Source organism: Salvelinus fontinalis, chromosome 16, assembly GCF_029448725.1.
Source record: "Salvelinus fontinalis isolate EN_2023a chromosome 16, ASM2944872v1, whole genome shotgun sequence".
Taxonomy (NCBI): Eukaryota; Metazoa; Chordata; class Actinopteri; order Salmoniformes; family Salmonidae; genus Salvelinus; species Salvelinus fontinalis.
Genome location: NC_074680.1, coordinates 30,100,125 through 30,121,889, shown reverse-complemented (window position 1 = coordinate 30,121,889; position 21,765 = coordinate 30,100,125). Strand labels below are relative to the sequence as shown.

Below are 21,765 nucleotides of genomic sequence, written 5' to 3'. Positions count from 1 at the left end.
GCTCTCGACCCGAAACCTGCCCCTCCGCCTGCTCTGCCGGAAGCTTGGTCCACGGTTTGTGGGGCCGTTTAAAGTCCTGAGGAGAGTGAACGAGGTATGTTATAGGTTACAACTGCCCACTAATTACCGTATTAACCCCTCGTTCCATGTGTCTCTCCGCAGGCCAGTGGTGGCTGGCCCGCTCCAGGAGGCTGAAGTGCGTGAAGTTCCTCCGCCTCCTCTTGACATCGAGGGGGTCCAGGCGTACTCTGTTCGATCCATTTTGGATTCGAGACGTCGGACGAGGGGCCTTCAGTACCTCGTGGACTGGGAGGGGTACGGGCCGGAGGAGAGATGCTGGGTTCCGGTGGAGGACGTTTTAGATCCTTCCATGTTAAAAGAATTCCACCGCCTCCATCCGGATCGCCCTGCACCTCGCCCTCCGGGTCGTCCCTGAGGCCGGTGCCGTGCGTCAGGGGGGAGGGGTACTGTCACGACTTCTGCCGAAGTCGTTGCCTCTCCTTGTTCGGGCGGTGTTCGGCGTCACCGGTCTTCTAGCCATCATCGATCCATTTTTCATTTTCCATTGGTTTTGTCTTGTCTTCCCACACACCTGTTTTCAATCCCATCCATTTCCTCTTGTGTATTTAACCCTCTTTCCCCTCATGTCTTTGTCAGAGATTGTTTCTTGTTAGTATTGTTTTTTATGTGTATAGGTGCGCGACGGGTCTTCGTACCCATATTTTGTTTGTTCGTTTCTTATTAGTGTTATGGAGCATATATTTGGACTTTCATTAAAAGACTCCATTTTACCCTCCGTTTGACTCTCCTGCGCCTGACTTCCCTGCCACCTATATACACGACTCTGACAATTATTCTGGCTGCTTTCGGTGCAATTTCTGATTGTAGCTGCAATGTAAACTGATTTATACCTGAAATATGCACATTTTTCGAACAAAACATAGATTTATTGAATAACATGTTATAAGACTGTCATCTGATGAAGTTGTTTGTTGGTTAGTTTGGTTGGTTCTTGGTTAGTTAGGTTGGCTTTGTGCATGCTACCTGTGCTGTGCTTTTTTGCATTTGGTGGTGAGCTAACATTAATATGTGGTGTTTTCGCTGTAAAACATTTAAAAGATCGGACATGTTGACTGGATTCACAAGATGTGTATCTTTCAGTTGCTGTATTGGACTTGTTAATGTGTGAAAGTTAAATATTTCTAAAAAATATCTTTTGAATTTCGCGCTCTGCCTTTTCAGTGGAATGTGGGAGGAGTTCCGCTGGCGGAACGCCAGAGCCAGATTAATTGAAATGCATTCCAGGTGACTACCTCATGAAGCTGGTTGAGAGATTGCCAAGAGTGTGCAAAGCTTTCATCAAGGCAAAGGGTGGCTACTTTGAAGAATCTCAAATATATTTTTATTAGTTTAACACATTTTTGATTACTACATGATTCTATGTGTTATTTCATAGCGTGGATGTCTTCACTATTATTCTACAGTGTAGAAAATAGTAATTAAAAAATTAAAAATAAACCTTGTAGAAGGTAGTAGTAGTTGACTGGTATTGTATATCGACGTATGCCCCATCTCTCATTCTACACTGGACGCACAATATAAATGTAGTTATGTTTATTAATTCAACCATTTAAATAAACAAGCACACACAAAACTTGAAAAGCCATACATGCACACGAGTAAAATCATTGAGGATAATACACGATAACGTCTGGGACTTATTTCCATTCTGGTCCTCTTGAGACAAGACGTCAAGGTAAGATCCAACACGGTTGCAAACAGTATTACAGCGAGATAATAAAACCTAAAAACGAAGAAGAACATCTATGATATCATTGCAGTTGCATCGCAAGGTACACAGAAGACATCAAATTGTTTTTGCCCAGAGAGGATGTTGTTTTTATGGTTAGAGGCAACACATTCCTCTGAGACTCCAGTATACAATAAAGTATCTTTCCCAGCATTACTCCTGAGCCTGTATAAGCCCACATTAGCATCACCTGATCTGGTACTGTGATTGTGTGCATCCCTAACATGGGGAAAGTAATCAGCTAGATATCTGGGCGCAGAATCATCAATACTCCTGATAACCAAACCCAGTATAATCTGGAACACCTTAGCCTCAACAGGCATCCAGTTGAGTTCCTGAAAGCAGCTCCTGCCCGTGAGTACGTGGACTCACCTTCAACACTACCCTGATGAGCTTATTGTGAATTATTTTGAGTTTCCCCTTCAGAAACATATATAAGCCCCCTAACCAGGAAGTATTAGTGTATTCAAAATGGCATTGAATGAGGGCAGTGGCTAGCACTGTCATGGAATCCTTATCAAGCAGCTTGGACTTTCTAGCCAAAAATGTAGTCCTGGCATTAACCTTCCCTAGCACTTTAGTGGCCATGCTCACAACTGTCAAGGATGCATCCCTGCTAGCTAACAAAGGTTTTAGTAATCAGCACCTCACCCCCTAACTCCACTCTGATTTCAGAGAACCTACAAAATTAGGTCTGGACCCAAAAAGAATTGCCTTAGTTTTACCTAAGTCCAGAGATACACTATATATACACAAAGTATGTGGACCTCCCTTCAAATTGGTGGATTTGGCAATTTCAGCCACACCCCGTTGCTGACAGGTGTATAAATCGAGCACACAGCCATGCAATCTCCATAGACAAACACTGGCTGTAGAATGGCCTTACTGAAGAGCTCAGTGATTTTCAACATGGCACTGTAGGATGCCACCTTTCCAGCAAGTCAGTCCGTCAAATTTCTGCCCTGGTAGAGCTGCCCCGGTCAGCTGTAAGTGCTGCTATTGTGAAGCGGAAACTTCTAGAAGCCGCAAAGTGGTAGGCCACACAAGCTCACAGAACGAGTCCGCAGAGTGCTGAAGTGCGTAGCATGTAAAAAAAAAAAAAAAAGCTGTCCTCAGTTGCAACACTTACTACTGAGTTCCAAACTGCCTTTGGAAGCAACGTCAGCACAATAACTGTTCGTTGGGAGCTTCCATGGCCGAGCAGTCGCACACAAGCCTAAGATCACCATGCACAATGCCAAGCGTCCGCTGGAGTGGTTTAAAGCTCGTCGCCATTGGACACTGGAGCAGCTTCACCATCTGGCAGTCCAATGGACTAATCTGGTTTTGGCGGATGCCAGGAGAACGCTACCTGTCCGAATGTATAGCGCCAACTTTAAAGTTCTGTGGGAGAGGAATAATGGTCTTGGGCTGTTTTTCATGGTTCGGGCTAGGCTCTTAGTTCCAGTGAAGGGAAATCTTAATGCCACAGCATGGCAACAGTTTGAGGAAGGCCCTTTCCTGTTTCAGCATGACAATGCCCCCATGCAAAAAGCAAAGTCCATACAGAAAGGGTTTGTCAAAATTGGTGTGGGAGAACTTGACTGGCCTGCACAGAGCCCTGAACTCAACCCCATCAAACACCTTTGGGATGAATTGGAATGCCGATTGCGAGCCAGGCCTAATCGCCCAACATCAGTGCCCGACCTCGCTAATGTTTGTGAGGTCGGGCACTGATGTGGAGGCAAGTCCCCGCAGCAATGTTCCAACATCTAGTGGAAAGACTCCCCAGAAAATAGGAGGCTGTTATAGCAGCAAAAGGGGGACCAACTCCATATTAAACGCCCATGATCTTGGAACGAGATGTTCGACGAGCAGGTGTCCACATATTTTTGGTCAAGTAGTGTAGCTTATTATCTCCAAGCCATTTGCTAATGTTAGTAAGTGTGCTAAATATGCTCTCCAACAGTTTTACTTTTATGAGACACCGGAAGTGTTGAGTGATCCTCTTGGGCTGCAAGCCCGACACCGGTACAATTATGACAACATCCAGCTCAGCTGCAGGGCGCGAAATTCAAAATCAATTTTTTTTAAATATTTAACTTTCACACATTAACAAGTCCAATACAGCATTTGAAAGATAAACATCTTGTCAATCCAGCCAACATGTCCGATTTTTTAAATGTTTTACAGAGAAAACACCACATATATTTATGTTAGCTCACCACCAAATAAAAAAGAGGACAGACAAGTAGGAGAAGCACAAGTAGGATTCAAGTAGCATGCACAAGCCAACCTAAATAACCTAGAACCAACCTAAACAACCTAGAAAAAACTACCTCAGATGACAGTCCTATAACATGTTACACAATAAATCTATGTTTTGTTCATAAAATGTGCATATTTTAGCAATAAATCAGTTTTACATTACTGCTCCCATCATAGCTACATCATAGCTACAGTCTGAAATCACACGGGAGTAGCCAGAGAAAATACAGACACCAACGTCAACTACTAATTACACCTCATAAAACATTTCAGAAAAACATATGGTGGATAGCTAATGAAGGACAAATATCGTGTGAATAGAGCCAATATTTCCGATTTTTGAAGTGTTTTACAGCGAAAACACAATATATCGTTATATTAGCTTACAACATTAGCTAGCATACGGCAGCATTGATTCTAGTCAAGCGCTAGCATAGCACAGTTCGACAGATATATGAAAAAGCATCCCAAATTGGGTCCTTATCTTTGTTGATATTCCATCAGAATGTTGTAACGGGGTCCATTGTCCAGTACAGTCTTTAGTTGGGTTCCAGAACGAACTATTTCCCTCTTGGTTTAGCAAGCACAATGGCCGTGCGGCGCTTACCTCTCCTTCTTCAAAAAATTCTTCCAAAGCATCACGTCTAAAGTCCAGAATAAATTGCAATAATATAATTAAAGTATATTGAAAAACATACTTTAGGATGATTTTGTGACATGTATCAAATAATATCGTAGCCAGAGGTCATATTCACCTTTAACGAGCGTATTCCAGGAGCCGAGTCCAGGTTCTAACTCGCGCCCAGAAAAAAAATTAAACTGCGCAGGTCTCACTAGATGATGTTGTGTTCAGCCCCTGGAAGAGATATTCGACTCCTTTCTTCTCTCACTTCCGCATTACACCCAGATGAAGGCGTGTGACGTGTTTCTACGGTCCTAAGTTACATGACCTTTTATAGACAAGGTCTTAAAGAGAGACGTCGCATTTTGGAAATCTCAATTCTGGATAGGAAATGGGATGTAAAAATGGTTCTGTTCAACTGAGAGAAATAATTCAAACGTTTTTAGAAACTATAGACTGTTTTCTATCCAATAGTAGTAAATATATGCATATTGGAAGATCAAAAATTTCTTCAGAGGCCGTTTGAAAATGTGCGCATATTTTCCAGTTTTTTCAATATTCACCCTGCAGCCATAAGAAGTTTTAAAGGAAAAGTCGGCAAGAACAAGCATCTTCATATCCTTTATATAAAGTAAAAACAGTAAGACCCCCAAGCACGCTCCCTGCGGTTCACCACAAATCATTGGTTTTGCCTGAGACAGTGAACCTGTGGTGGATTTTTTTTTTACCCTCGCTATTTGATTGTATGTATTGGTTGCTATAATGTAATACATATTTGCTTCATGACATATTTTATAACTAGTTCCCTTTGTGCTAGTTCCCTTTTATAACTAGTTCCCTTTAGCAGACAATAACTAAGAGAGAACTTTGAGCTTGGGTGAACGCCCAGAAATAGCCTCTGAGAACTTTATCAGCAGCAGGTGTCTTGTTCCACATTCTCTTTTGCACCCAAACCTCCTCCCTTGTGCTGAGGATGAATCATGTCCTAGCATAAAATGTGCTCGGGGACAGCCCCCTGGCGCAGCTTCTGAACAACCTGTAATACAGTTCATTTACTAATTGACTTGAGTCCTTGATGGTAATTTCCATTACAAACCATTAACCTTTTAACCTCTTGCTCCCTACTTGACAAGTAGGACTTTACCCAGCCTAGAGGGATACTGCTAAACCCCAGTTCCTTCAGTTTGGAAATGAGAAAACAGTGGTTAACTGTTTCGTCGGTCTTCTGTTGGTCCAGCAGTACCATTCAGCAGAGTTTTCCCTCATCAATCTCTTTCCTGATGATGTCAGTCAAGTAAAGTAGACATGAATCAGTGGACTATGTTTTTCCAAACCCTGACACAAAATCATACATTCGACTTTGTTTGTTGACACATTCATACATTAGCTAATGTACAGCTCTCTCCAGGATTGTTGATGTTATACTGAGGATAAATCCCAGGTCATACTTTATCCCCTTATTAAACAGAGTTATAACTTTAAACTGTTTCATGTCCCTGGGAAAGATGCCATGTTCAACAGAGAGATGACCTATATGTGTAAAACAAGGGGCAATTTGCTCAGCAGAATCTCTAAGAAAACGTGCAGGAATATTATCCAGGCCTGTGGCTTTGGAGCATGTAAAGTCTGCTAGCAGCTTGCTAACCAGCCTGCTGGCAACAGAAACAAAAGTGTTGGATCATTGGCAAATCTTCTTTTTCATATACCATCTCCCCTCTGATGTTCAGTCCAATACTGTTTAGTTCGTTTTTGGTAGAACTACTACAGCCTAGTTCCTTAAATTATTTCCAAAGCTTTTCAGGGTAATTTTTGTTCTCAATGATTTTATCGGCAAAGTAACCCCTCTTAGCTTCCTCCATCCTGCTCTGTGCATCCATTTCTGTGACATTTATATAGGATAACATCAGGCTGCTCTTGAGAGTTATTACATTTCTTAAAGGCCTTATTCCTTGCTTTGATAGATTCTAGAATCTAATGACTAAACCATGGGCTAGATCTTTGCTCTACTCTGACCCCTCTAATGGGAGCCATCACATTCACCACCTCAAGGAATCTACATTTAAAGGCTTCACACGGTCAACAACTACACTACCCAGCAAAGGTGACCAGTCAATTTTACCCACTTGCTCCCTAAACATTTCAACACAGTTTCTTTTTTGTCTTCGATTCTAACAGTTTTGTGACACTTAAATATATCTTTAAAAACTCCCTTGTGCAAAATGTAATACAATTATTACTGATTCCATAGACTATTACTCTACTCAGATATTTTGGATTTATCAGACGCCAATATTAAGTCAATCGAACTTTGCACTGTTTCACATATCCTGGTGGGATCTTTATCATTTGGGTCAGAGCAAATTATCTACAGAAGTGCATAAATACATTGTGGGTTGGGCTATCCTTTTTGCAGACATCATTACAGTTTGACAACACAATTCCAAGACCTTCATAGAATGCATTCTGATTGGGCGGACTGTAACACACCCCCAACAAAATCGTCTTGGTTTTGGGAAGGCAGATATCCAGCCAGACAATCTCCAGATCATTAAATCAGATCTGATGTTATAAGCAATGTTATAAACAAAGGCACATATCTCATCACCGTTCCGATCCTTCCTGACAGAATAATTGTCCATCTCAATTTCACAAACAGATTAATCCAACCATGTCTCTGTAAAACATAAGACACCCACCTCTGATTTGCGAACCAACAGGCGTATCTCATCAATCTTCAGTAGTAAGCTTCAGACATTTAATTGCACAAAATGTAAACCTTTCTTCCCAAAGGCCTTGCTGAATTCTCGATCCACTTGTAACTCGCCTCCCTGCGCACTGCCTCTGGTGGCCTCTCTGCCGCTATGGAGCACCCCTCCCCATGTTCACGCATTGCCAGCCCACCTTCCGCTGCCCCGTTGTCCACACCACCGCATCCCCAGTCTATCGCCTCTGCGCTACTGTGGAGCCCCCCTCATCTGGTGCACTCTCCATCCTACAGTGGTTCGTCCTATAAAAGTTGCAGCATACTGCAACACAGTTTGCATGGTGCCATAGAATTCTATGGCACTTTATTTAAGTGCCAACCACTGGTACCATTAATGCCAGTTAGTGCTAGTTTGACCACCAGAGGGCATCTTTGAGAAGCATTTGATAGCCTTCAATATCGGCTGTAGTAGAGATTTTTTTTTTTTTTGTAAGAATAAAGTATATGGGTGTAACGGCTTGTGCTCTCCTCATCCTCGGATGAGGTGAGGAGAGAAGGATCTTCAGACCAATACGCAGCATTTGGGAAATAAGCCATCTTTATTATAAATGCGATGGCAACACGAAACGAAACAAAACACTTTCCAAACTACAAAACAAGAAAACGACGTTGACGAAACCTGAACATAAACTTACATAACTAAACATAAACTTACGTACAGGAAACAGACGACATCGAAACGAAACGAAACAAACAAACGCTACAGTCCCATGTGGTACGAACATACATACAGACACAGGAGACAATCACCCACCAACAAACAGTGAGAATGCCCTACCTAAATATGACTCTTGATTAGAGGAAAACGCAAACCACCTGCCTCTAATCAAGAGCCATACCAGGCAAACCAAAACCAACATAGAAACAAATAACATAGAATGCCCACCCAACCTCACGTCCTGACCAACTAACACACATAACAACTAACATAAATAGGTCAGGAACGTGACAGTACCCCCCCCACAAGGTGCGAACTCCGGACGCACCAGCACAAGGACTAGGGGAGGGTCTGGGTGGGCATCTAACCACGGTGGTGGCTCAGGCTCCGGGCGCGGTTCCCACCCCACCATAATCCATCCTAACTTCCTCCCTCCAAGAATGTCCACCCTCTTTTCTCTCCCACAAAATTCTCTTAATAACATACCCAATAAGGACAACACCGGGACAGAGAGATAAATCAATACAGAGGGATAGATAAGAATATAGAGGTAGATAAAGATAGAGAGGGAGATCAGGATAGAGGGGCAACTCCGGACTGAAAGGTAGCTCCGGACAGAGAGACAGCTCTGGACTGATGGGCAGTTCTGGGTATCTAGCCTTTTTAGGCTGAAGGGCAGCTCATGGCTGACTGACGAATCTCGACGCTCATGGCTGGCTGACGGCTCTCGACGCTCATGGCAGGCTGATGGCTCTCGACGCTCATGGCAGGCTGACGGCTCTCGACGCTCATGGCAGGCTGACGGCTCTCGACGCTCATGGCAGGCTGACGGCTCTCGACGCTCATGGCAGGCTGACGGCTCTCGACGCTCACGGCGCTCTGACGGCTCTGGCTGCTCACGGCGCTCTGACGGCTCTGGCTGCTCATGGCTCTCTGACGGCTCTGGCTGCTCATGGCTCTCTGACGGCTCTGGCTGCTCATGGCTCTCTGGCGGCTCTGGCAGATCCTGTCTGGTTGGCGGCTCTGGCAGATCCTGTCTGGTTGGCGGCTCTGGCAGATCCTGTCTGGTTGGCGGCTCTGGCAGATCCTGTCTGGTTGGCGGCTCTGGCAGATCCTGTCTGGTTGGCGGCTCTGGCAGATCCTGTCTGGTTGGCGGCTCTGGCAGATCCTGTCTGGTTGGCGGCTCTGGCAGACCCTGTCTGGCTGACGGCTCTAGCGGCTCCTGTCTGGCTGACGGCTCTAGCGGCTCCTGTCTGGCTGACGGCTCTAGCGGCTCCTGTCTGGCTGACGGCTCTGTAGGCTCATGGCAGACGGGCGGCTTTGCAGGCTCATGGCAGACGGGCGGCTTTGCAGGCTCATGGCAGACGGATGGCTCAGACGGCGCTGGGGAGACGGATGGCTCAGATGGCGCTGGGGAGACGGATGGCTCAGATGGCGCTGGGGAGACGGATGGCTCAGATGGCGCTGGGGAGACGGATGGCTCAGATGGCGCTGGGGAGACGGATGGCTCTGGCCGGATACGGTGCACTGTAGACCTGGTGCGTGGTGCCGGAACTGGAGGCACCGTGCTAATGACAAGCACCTTCCTACTAGTGCGGGGAGCAGGGACAGGGCACACTGTACTCTCAAAGCCTACTCTATCCCTGATGCGAGGTACCGGCACTGGTGACACCGGGCTGAGGACAAGCACATCAGGATTAGTAGGGGGAGAAGATACAGTGTGTTCAGGGCTCTGAGACGCACAGGTGGCTTAGTGCGTGGTGCCGGAACTGGAGGCACCGGGCTAGATACACGCACTACAAGGAGAGTGCGTGGAGGAGGAACAGGGCTCAGGATACGCACTGGTAGCCTAGTGCGTAGTGTAGACACTGTAGGTACTAGGCTGGGGCGGGGAGGTGGTGCCGGAAATACCGGACCGTGGAGGCGTACTGGCACTCTTGAGCATTGAACCCGCCCAACCTTACCTGGTTGAATGCTCCCGGTCGCCCGACCAGTGCGGGGAGGTGGAATAACCCGCACCGGCCTATGTAGGCGAACCGGGGAAACCATGCGTAAGGCCGGTGCCATGTATGCCGGCCCGAGGAGACGCACTGGAGACCAGAGGCGTTGAGCCGGCCTCATGACACCTGGCTCAATACTCAATCTAGCCCTACCAGTGCGGGGAGGTGGAATAACCCGCACTGGGCTATGCACTCGTACAGGAGACACCGTGCGCTCTACTGCGTAACACGGCGCCTGCCCGTACTCCCGCTCTCCACGGTAAGCCTGGGAAGTGGGCGCAGGTCTCCTACCTGCCCTTGGCCCACTACCTCCTAGCCCCCCCCCAAGAAATTTTTGGGAATTACTTACGGGCTTTTTCGGCTTCCGTGCCAGACGCGTTCCCTCATAGCTCCGGTTCCTCTCCCCGGTAGCCTCTGCTCTCCTCAGTGCCTCCACCTGTTCCCATGGGAGGCGATCCCTCCCAGCCAGGATCTCCTCCCAAGTGAAGCAACCCTTTCCGTCCAAAACATCATCCCATGTCCATTGCTCCTTTCTCTCCTGTCCCTTACTCCGTTTAATTTTCCCTTGCCGCTTGGTCTTAGCGTGGTGGGTGATTCTGTAACGGCTTGTGCTCTCCTCATCCTCGGATGAGGTGAGGAGAGAAGGATCTTCAGACCAATACGCAGCATTTGGGAAATAAGCCATCTTTATTATAAATGCGATGGCAACACGAAACGAAACAAAACACTTTCCAAACTACAAAACAAGAAAACGACGTTGACGAAACCTGAACATAAACTTACATAACTAAACATAAACTTACGTACAGGAAACAGACGACATCGAAACGAAACAAAACAAACAAACGCTACAGTCCCATGTGGTACGAACATACATACAGACACAGGAGACAATCACCCACCAACAAACAGTGAGAATGCCCTACCTAAATATGACTCTTGATTAGAGGAAAACGCAAACCACCTGCCTCTAATCAAGAGCCATACCAGGCAAACCAAAACCAACATAGAAACAAATAACATAGAATGCCCACCCAACCTCACGTCCTGACCAACTAACACACATAACAACTAACATAAATAGGTCAGGAACGTGACAATGGGACTGATTTTAAGAAATTTGATTTGATTAATATTATGGTGTTTCTATTCCAAGAAAAACATAAAACCCTCTGGGTTTCCGTTAGGCTGGAACAGAAAATATGGCGTTGTACAACTTGACGGTCGGGAGTAGGTTACAGTACCGGGCTATTTATCTAAAGAATCCCCATGTTGTGTGGGCACGCGGGACATCTGTGTTCTTATTACAGTATCTTCGCCCTTTAATTTGCTGAGAGGTTGACATCCCATAAATCTATGAGCTATCTGAAAATACAATAATACCGATATTAATGTTTGCTTCAAACATACAGTCCTTGTATTTTTAAATTCCTTATTGATTTGTTTTTTTTTAGGTTTGACTTTGAATTTTGGCCATATCAAACACTGACTGCTGACAAAGCACCTTTTGAATTGTCAGTAAACAAAAGGTTTATGGCTCAAAATTACACACGTCCCACTTTGTTTGTCAGAATTATATATTTGTGTTGTAGCCCAAAAAACTATAACATTGGGGTTTGTTAAGCATTGAACGTTGTTTATTTAGTTGTAGTTCTAATGTTGGGTGAATCTGACCAGTCCGGAAGGTAAGAGGATTTATTGGCCTTGAGGAGAATGATCTCATCCCTGAGACTAAGATACAATGTAATGGATGTGGGAGTGTGCGTATTTATTTATTTTGCTTTTCCTTTTTTTTCTTTTTAAGGGGTGGATCAGCCTAATATTGCGGAAAGAATGTTGCTTCCAATGTAATTGTCTGCATCATTTCCAATCGTCCATATTTTTGGGGTAAATATATATACACTGCTCAAAAAAATAAAGGGAACACTTAAACCACACAATGTAACTCCAAGTCAATCACACTTCTGTGAAATCAAACTGTCCACTTAGGAAGAAACACTGATTGACAATAAATTTCACATGCTGTTGTGCAAATGGAATAGACAAAAGGTGAAAATTATAGGCAATTAGTAAGACACCCCCAAAAAAGGAATGGTTCTGCAGGTGGTGACCACAGACCACTTCTCAGTTCCTATGCTTCCTGGCTGATGTTTTGGTCACTTTTGAATGCTGGCGGTGCTTTCACTCTAGTGGTAGCATGAGACGGAGTCTACAACCCACACAAGTGGCTCAGGTAGTGCAGTTCATCCAGGATGGCACATCAATGCGAGCTGTGGCAAAAAGGTTTGCTGTGTCTGTCAGCGTAGTGTCCAGAGCATGGAGGCGCTACCAGGAGACAGGCCAGTACATCAGAAGACGTGGAGGAGGCCAACAACCCAGCAGCAGGACCGCTACCTCCGCCTTTGTGCAAGGAGGTGCACTGCCAGAGCCCTGCAAAATGACCTCCAGCAGGCCACAAATGTGCATGTGTCTGCTCAAGCGGTCAGAAACAGACTCCATGAGGGTGGTATGAGGGCCCGACGTCCACAGGTGGGGGTTGTGCTTACAGCCCAACACCGTGCAGGACGTTTGGCATTTGCCAGAGAATACCAAGATTGGCAAATTCGCCACTGGCGCCCTGTGCTCTTCACAGATGAAAGCAGGTTCACACTGAGCACATGAGCACATGTGACAGACGTGACAGAGTCTGGAGACGCCGTGGAGAACGTTCTGCTGCCTGCAACATCCTCCAGCATGACCGGTTTGGCGGTGGGTCAGTCATGGTGTGGGGTGGCATTCCTTTGTGGGGCCGCACAGCCCTCCATGTGCTCGCCAGAGGTAGCCTGACTGCCATTAGGTACCGAGATGAGATCCTCAGACCCCTTGTGAGACCATATGCTGACACATGCACATTTGTGGCCTGCTGGAGGTCATTTTGCAGGGCTCTGGCAGTGCTCCTCCTTGCACAAAGGAGGAGGTAGCGGTCCTGCTGCTTGGTTGTTGCCCTCCTACGGCCTCCTCCACGTCTCCTGATGTACTGGCCTGTCTCCTGGTAGCGCCTCCATACTCTGGACACTACGCTGACAGACACAGCAAACCTTCTTGCCACAGCTCGCATTGATGTGCCATCCTGGATGAGCTGCACTACCTGAGCCACTTGTGTGGGTTGTAGACTCCGTCTCATGCTACCACTAGAGTGAAAGCACCGCCAGCATTCAAAAGTGACCAAAACATCAGCCAGGAAGCATAGGAACTGAGAAGTGTCTTGGGGGTGTCTTGCTAATATTGGGGGTGTCTTGCTGATTGCCTATAATTTCCACCTTTTGTCTATTCCATTTGGACAACAGCATGTGAAATCTATTGTCAATCAGTGTTGCTTCCTAAGTGGACAGTTTGATTTCACAGAAGTGTGATTGACTTGGAGTTACATTGTGTTGTTTAAGTGTTCCCTTTATTTTTTTGAGCAGTGTATATACCACTGGGGTCCTGTTTCAGTAATAATGATATCAGACCTTCTTGTTGCGTGTCTGATAATCTACCATTTATATAGGAGTGGTTCAAACAAGCTAATAATGGTCCTTTGAGTATATCAAAAAAAGTGTTGTATATTTCCACTGGTATGCCATCCAGCCCTGGAGTTTTCCCATCTTTAAAGGCCCCAATTGCATCAAGCATTTCCTCCTCTGTAATTTGGCCTTCACATGAGTCTTTCTGTACAGATGTCAATTTTACATTATTATTAGGGAAAAAATCCATACAATTAGTTTCAGATAGTGGAGATGGAGGAGCCTGAAACTAAAATATATTGTTAAAGTACTTTACTTCCTCTTTCAAAATATAATTTGGTGAATCATGCGTGACTCCATCATTTGTAACAAGTTTTAATTAAAAAAAATTGGTAGCATTTCTATATTGAAGATTGAAAAATAATTTGGTGCATTTTCCCCCATATTCCATCCAGTTTGCTTTATTTGTATAATATATTACACTGGATCTTTCTTGAATAAGTGCCTCCATTTCTTTTTGTTTTTCCTGTACTGTACTGTTAGTCCTTCATTTTCCTTTGTTAATAATATGGACTCTTTTGATCTAAATTGCTTTTGTTTTATAGAAGAGTACTGATTTGCATTGCCTTTAAAGGCACACTTAAGTGTCCCATACAATACAGGGATCTGCTGTACCTATGTTATGTCTGAAAAAGTCAGTTATAAATTCTTCTGTCCTAGTTCTAAACAATTTATCATCTAGTAGGCTTTGATTAAATTTCCAAAATCCTCGCCCACGTGGAAATTCTGTAAGAGTAATATACAGTGGGGAGAACAAGTATTTGATACACTGCCGATTTTGCAGGTTTTCCTACTTACAAAGCATGTAGAGCTCTGTAATTTTTTATCATAGGTACACTTCAACTGTGAGAGACGGAATCTAAAACAAAAATCCAGAAAATCACATTGTATGATTTAAGTAATTAACTTGCATTTTATTGCATGACATAAGTATTTGATACATCAGAAAAGCAGAACTTAATATTTTAATATATTAATATATTTAATGTATTAATATTAATATCAGAAGAAAGTTTTTTTTCTGACCATTTTGAGCCTGTAATCGAACCCACAAATGCTGATGCTCCAGATACTCAACTAGTCTAAAGATGTCCAGTTTTATTGCTTCTTTAATCAGGAGTGATGGTTGATGATAATGGGCCTCTGTACGCCTATGTAGATATTTCATTCAAAATCAGCCATTTCCAGCTGCAATAGTCCTTTACAACATTAACAATGTCTACACTGTATTTCTGATCAATTTGATGTTATTTTAATGAACAAAAAATTTGCTTTTCTTTCAAAAACAAGGACATTTCTAAGTGACCCCAAACTTTTGAACGGTATTGTTCTGCTAATATCATGGTTAATAATATATCTGTGAGAATATCCAAGGGACTTTTAAAGAATTCAAAATTAATAATTTTCGCTTTGTTTAAAAAATAATATTTTGGAGATGATTTTGTTTTCAAATAATGTAAATTTTGTGAGAAAAGGCCAGTCTTGAACATGGGGTGAGACATTGTTACTAATTTGTAAATAAAGCCAGTTTGTTATTTAGAATATTTTTTTTCTGTTTTTAGAGGGAAAGAAATCAAAAACCTACAGTGTCTTAGACCATTGCGCCACTCAGGCACTGTACAATGTGACCGGTCAGGAGTGGGCTACAGTACTACATTAAGAGCAAAATAAAAGGAATAAAAACCTTAGTGTAACAACAGTTTTAATAAGTAATACTGAAGTCCTGCATAATTATCAGTTTCTATTTAGGTTTATTTCACCCATTCATTGTCAGTTAGAGACACAGTAGGACCCAAACGCATAGTCAGTGCTCTAACATCCCCTTGCGCTGGTCTGGAGCAATGAAGTAGTCATACTGGGTACCCACAAATTACCTCTCAGTCCTGCAGCATAATAGCAAAACTTTTAGTGGAGCAACCACTGTAGGTGAGTCCTCTGGTCCCACTCCACCTTCGATGATCACATATCCCCGCAGGTACAGCACACCGACAGCAAAGGTAAGTTTCATTGACCCCATGCCCAAAGCTAGTATCGCTGCATTTTAGATGATTCATATGTTTAGAATGCGTGCTGTTGAATCAACTGCGCACATTCCCAAATTTCTTTTCCAGTGATGTTTAAAACAAACAAAGTTTTAAAAAAGTGCTGCCACCAATGCCGAATTTGCCGATCGCCATCTTATATCTTTCAGTACAAACCATTATGCAACGTAACAAACATTCAATTGAACTCAACACACCCCGCCTATAGGCTATTTAGTGTGGTCTCAATCAAATGATACATAGCCTATAGGCACAGGTGTTTCTTATCCTACGAGGTACGGAGCCTGCTGGTTTTCTGTTCTACCTGATAATTAATTTCACCCACCTGGTGTCCCAAGTTTAAATCAGTCCCTGATTAGAGGCAACAATGAAAAAATGCAGTGGAACTGGCTTCGAGGTTCAGAGTTGAGGTTGAGTGCTATAGGCTACGAAGTGAATGCTTGGAGAAGCAGGGAGCAAAGTTTTATTTCTAAGATAGCTGTTGGGATGGTGTAAATAAAACTAGGCTGCATTACACTTTACTAACAAGAGGGCTTTGTGAAGGAGCCTATTTCTTGCTGTTTAAGAAATAAGAGGTAGGCCTACATGTTTGACAGACGGAATTAGGCGATAGGCTGCTATATCAATATCAATTCCTTCACCCACCACCATGCACTCTTTAACTAAATAGTCTACCTCAGTGTCAGTGAAGGGCTGTAAAAACCAAGACTCATATTGATGGGTATGAGAGGGTATGCTATAGGCCTACCTTTTATTAAAGAAAATGTCAAAAAGCACAGGCCTACTCCTTGTTAGCTGATCAGTGTCCATTCCACGGGACGGTTGAGCTAACGTAGGCTAATGCGATTAGCATTAGGTTGTAAGTAACAAGAACATTTCCCAGGACATAGACATATCTGATATTTGCAGAAAGCTTATATTCTTGTTAATCTAACTGCACTGTCCAATTTACAGTAGCTATTACAGTGAGATAATATCATGCTATTGTTTGAGGAGAGTGCACAATTTTGAACATGAAAAGTTATTAATGAACAAATTAGGCACATTTGGGCAGTCCTGATACAACATTTCAAACAGAAATACAATGGTTCATTGTTTTCCATGTGTAACTCTGTGTTTTTGTATGTGTCGAATTGCTATGATTTATCTTGGCCAGGTCCCAGTTGCAAATGAGAACTTGTTCTCAACTAGCCTACCTGGTTAAATAAAGGTTAAATAAAAAATAAATAAAATAAAAATCTGTCTAAAATGTTGCACATACACTGCTGCCATCTAGTGGCCAAAATCTAAATTGCACCTGGGCTGGAATTATACATTATGGCGTTTCTCTTGCATTTCAAAGATGATGGTACAAAAAAATACAACAGAACGTTTTTTTCTTTTTTTCTTTGTGTTATCTTTTACCAGATCTATTGTGTCATATTCTCCTACATTCCTTTCACATTTCTACAAACTTTAAAGTGTTTCCTTTCAAATGGTACCAAGAATATGCATATCCTTGCTTCAGGGCCTGAGCTATAGGCAGTTAGATTTGGATATGTCATTTTAGGCCAAATTGAAAAAAAGGGGCGGATCCTTAGAGTTTAATATTTTGAAGAAAATTAAACAGATCTGATTATATAAAGTGGTCTATAACATTGCTTTGATCCGCAATGCTTTATGCTAGAAACAAGCTGTAAAATACCCGGGAAAGACTTGACTCTGATGCACTTGGGGATATCATTGTTTTGTTTCTTTGACATTCAGGGAAGTAATCTAATTATGTCACTATCAAATGATTAAGCTATTCACTTTCTGTACAATAGAAGATATTTAAACACAGATAGCATTTAGGGAAACACTTGTGACATTCTCTCATTGGGTTAAGCCACGGTAGAAGAGAGGCCAGCAGTTAAAGCTTACATTTTTCTGCATTGGCAGGCCTAACTTTTGAAAGTACCATGCTCAGATTCCTAACGACTTCCTAGCCACGTGCTTCTACATCTGCATTGCTTGCTGTTTGGGGTTTTAGGCTGGGTTTCTTTATAGCACTTTGTGACATCGGCTGATGTAAAAAGGGTTTTATAAATACATTTGATTGATTGATTCTCAGATTTCATTACAGGGAAAGTTTCGTTGCAAACAAGACACTAATTTGGCATTGGAGAAATGTGATAAGATAAACACCTAGGCCTATCTCTGTCCATTCTTAGCCTGTAATTTCGGTCATTTGTGTGGTATTAAAAATGTATTCAACTAATATGTAAAATTACATATCATTTAATTAAAAGGCAGTTTTTTCTCGGACCTGCAAATACGATGATTGATTCATGCAATGCTTTTACTAGGAAGGAGGTCTTTCTACCCTTACTTTTGTCCAAAGTGGTCTGCAAACCAACAACCTTCTGGCTCGCAGCCCTGTGTGCTATCAAAATTCCAGCGTTGCCATGTAATGCTGACAGGACGAAGGCTCTGGTCTGTCCAAGAAGTGAGGGTAAACGGTAAACATGTTCTCTGCTATCCACTTTGTGTTAAATATTATTTGGGGTATATGGGAGGGTCACTTGTTTGTTTTTTGAAGTGTTCAGGGAGGGTTTAGGTAAAATATATTTTGCTGAAGGGAGGGCCATCCATTTTATTTCAGAGTTTCGATTTTCTCCATGTAACCCTTTAAAATAAATAACATTCACTCCCTACATTTAAAGGGACTAATAAAGGACAGATGAAATGCATAGTAAAGCCCTGACAGACTAGGAACACCCTAAAGCGCACAACAGTCTTAGCTGGACAAGTACTGACAGATGGATATTGGAACAAAGCCGAATGCTGAGGCACCTTCATAAATGAAACTGCAGTGCTCTCTGGAACAAATCCACAATGCACAGCTAGTCTGTAGAGTTTTTCTTCTTCTTTATAACTGACAATACAAGCACATTTTAACATCTCCTTATGTCACCAAACCCCCAAAGCCCCATTTCAGACAAAAGAGTGTGTGAACTCAGACACATCTCCCCTGAGAGGGAACCTGATGGGCTCACTTCTACAACCCTGAGTGAGGGGGGAACAATGCTCTGCAGCAGGGTAGAGAGGAGAGGAGAGGAGTAACTCCTTCCTAGCCTGTGTGATTTCCTGTCCCTCAGGACTACACAGCCATATGGCTGGCTGCAGTACGTGGGTTAATGAGAAGGCTAAGGGCCAACTACTACAGTACTGATCACAGTTAGTAGATATAGAAATAGGGTAGGGTGTGAAGGGTCTACAGTCAGCCAGGTAGTCTTTCTTTCTTTAGACATACCTACTGTATCTCACATATAAACTTGGGGCATCAACCAAACCTTGAACATGTGCTGCACGCAAGCTGACACACACACACACACACACACACACACACACACACACACACACACACACACACACACACACACACACACACACACACACACACACACACACACACACACACACACACACACACACACACACACACACACACACACACACACACACACACACACACACACACACACACACACACACACACACACACACACACACACACACACACACACACACACACACACACACACACACACACACACACACACACACACACACACACACTCACACACACTCACCAGGTATCTTTTTGGCCCAGCTGATCATGAAGAACAGCTCCTTGTTGGCCAGTTTGGTGAGTGACATCATCATGCTGGCTTCAGTGAAGGGCCTCTTTAGGTCCTCCATCAGGTAGATCTCTGGCGGCTCCGCATGCATGATGCAGGATATCAGCTGTTCAGGGGTCAGGGATGAGTGGTGCACTTCCAGCAGGGAGAGGGAGCCCCCCCTCCAGATTCCACTGGGCCCTGGCACCGACCCCCACCAGCCTGCCTGGTGCCCCCCGCCCCTGAGGTACACGCCTGTGCCTCGCCCCCATGAAACTGTAGTGCTCCGGCCTCATACCTGAAAAACAGCACAGACAAACAACTGATGGATTTTACTCCTACAGATACTTCTACAAGCTCACAGGCTCACAGCTCACATTTGACTACATGAGGTTGGGTTTCACAACCCAGCTAGTGAGAGAGAGTAGATAAGGACGATGGCTGCCTACCACACTTCTTCATGCCCACTTCATAACACTTGCGTAGGCGGCAGGACCGGCACATTTTACGGAGGTTCTTGTTGATAGTGCACTGGTTAGTCCCAGGACAAATGTAGTCCTTGTGCCCTAGAAAAGATAGAGCTAGACATTGAGAGATATTACATGAATTGTATACATCACATCTGATCGACCTACATGAACCATATTAATACATAATTTACTGCAGATAATCCAAAACAGGATATAATGAGGTTTCAGCAGAGAACACAGTGATCAGACCCTGCAGTGGACACCATGACCCCAGTTCCCAGGGCAGAGACACTGTACTGACACCACACAGCTCCCTTAGTGGTCCTACCTTGGATGCTCCTCTTGAAGAAGGCCTTGCAGCCCTCACAACACTGCACGCTGTAATGGTAGCCCGAAGCGTAGTGATTACATACGGCACAGAAGTTCTTCCTCGGCAGCTTGGTAGGGTGGAGAGGAGAGCTATGAGAAGGAACATCACACTGTTTAACACACAAACTACAAAATGGGTTGCCTATGTTTTGCTAAGAGGCTGTCTCCTTTTGTTTACCCATCTAAGATGTTACAGGAGACAAGCAAAGGTCAAATAAGACAGGTGTAAAGATTGAAAGATACAAACGGAAGGTGTGTCACTGTCAGATGCTTGAAGACCGTGGCTACCTGCTAGTGGTGAGGTTGAGGGGTTTAGGCTCTTCAAAGGGGGCGTGTTGGTTGGGATTGCTGAACAGCAAGGGTTGGGGACAGTGCTGGGTCAGCGGGGGCATGTTGTGCTGGCTGTGGTCATGCGGGGGCCAGAAGAGAGGGGGACACAGAGAGGGCTTGTCGGAGATGGTTGTTCTGCTGTAGCCCAGCGTAGAGTGGTTGTAGAAGGCTACAGGGCTGTAATCATGGCTGCTGCCTGTGTGGGAAGAGGGGATGCAGAGGCTGGAGCTCTCCATGCCACTGAGGGGGCTGTAAATAGTGGGCAGGAGTCCAGGGGCCTTGTTGGAGCCCACCTTCTGGACCTGGAGCAGGGGAGAAGTGTCAGTCCCACTCCCAGGAAAACAGGCCATGCTGGGGATAACATTAGGCTGAAGTTGTGGCTGCTGCTGCTGATGTCTATTGCATAGCTCACTGGGCCCAGTCAGAGAGAAGTCCATCTGCAGTATGGAGGGAGGGATGGAGAGTGGGATAGAGAGCAGGATAGAGAAAGTGGATATGGAGTCACACTCAAATACCACATAGATATTCTAAAGTGCACACCAAGTCACTCAACAATAATGTTATCTTCACTCATCCTCCTATACAAAATCTATTTGATCATTATTTGAATTAATTTAAGGAGTCCCTTAGGAGTCATGGTGACGAAGAAAAAAAAACAGCCAGGCTAATCAGTTCCCTCAGGTTTTTTTTATTTGTTCCCTCTGTTTTGTTTTTATTAATTCCCTCAATATATTAATTCATTCCCTGAATTTATTAATTTGTCCCCTAAATGTTATAATCCTTGGAATCGGCGAGATTGTCCATACGTTACATCTCCCTCTGTCACGATCGTTATAATAAGTGGACCAAAGAGCAGCGTGATCTGGGTTCCACATTTTTATTTCTAAGTGAAACTCACAGCAAAACAAAACAATAAAACTCAAACGAACCGTGAAGCTAACAATAGTGCTAACATGCAACTATCCATAGTCAAGATCCCACAAAGTACAAAGGGGAAATGGCTGCATAAATATGATCCCCAATCAGAGACAACGATAAACAGCTGCCTCTGATTGGGAATCATACCAGGCCAACATAGATATATAATTACCTAAATGACTCTCCCTAGTCACACCCCGACCTAACCAACATACAGAATTACAGGCTCTCTATGGTCAGCGTGACACCCTCTGCACCACGAAGACCTCAAGAAACATGCTGTGTGTGTGTGTGTGTGTGTGTGTGTGTGTGTGTGTGTGTGTGTGTGTGTGTGTGTGTGTGTGTGTGT

At 44.0% G+C, this 21,765-nt stretch overlaps 1 pseudogene; it reads right to left on the bottom strand.

Annotated features, from left to right (window-relative positions):
* The window catches only part of LOC129813362 (estrogen receptor beta-like), a 55,870-nt pseudogene extending 34,978 nt beyond the window's left edge, over window positions 1-20,892 (bottom strand).
* Between the last annotated feature and the right edge of the window lie 873 nt (window positions 20,893-21,765).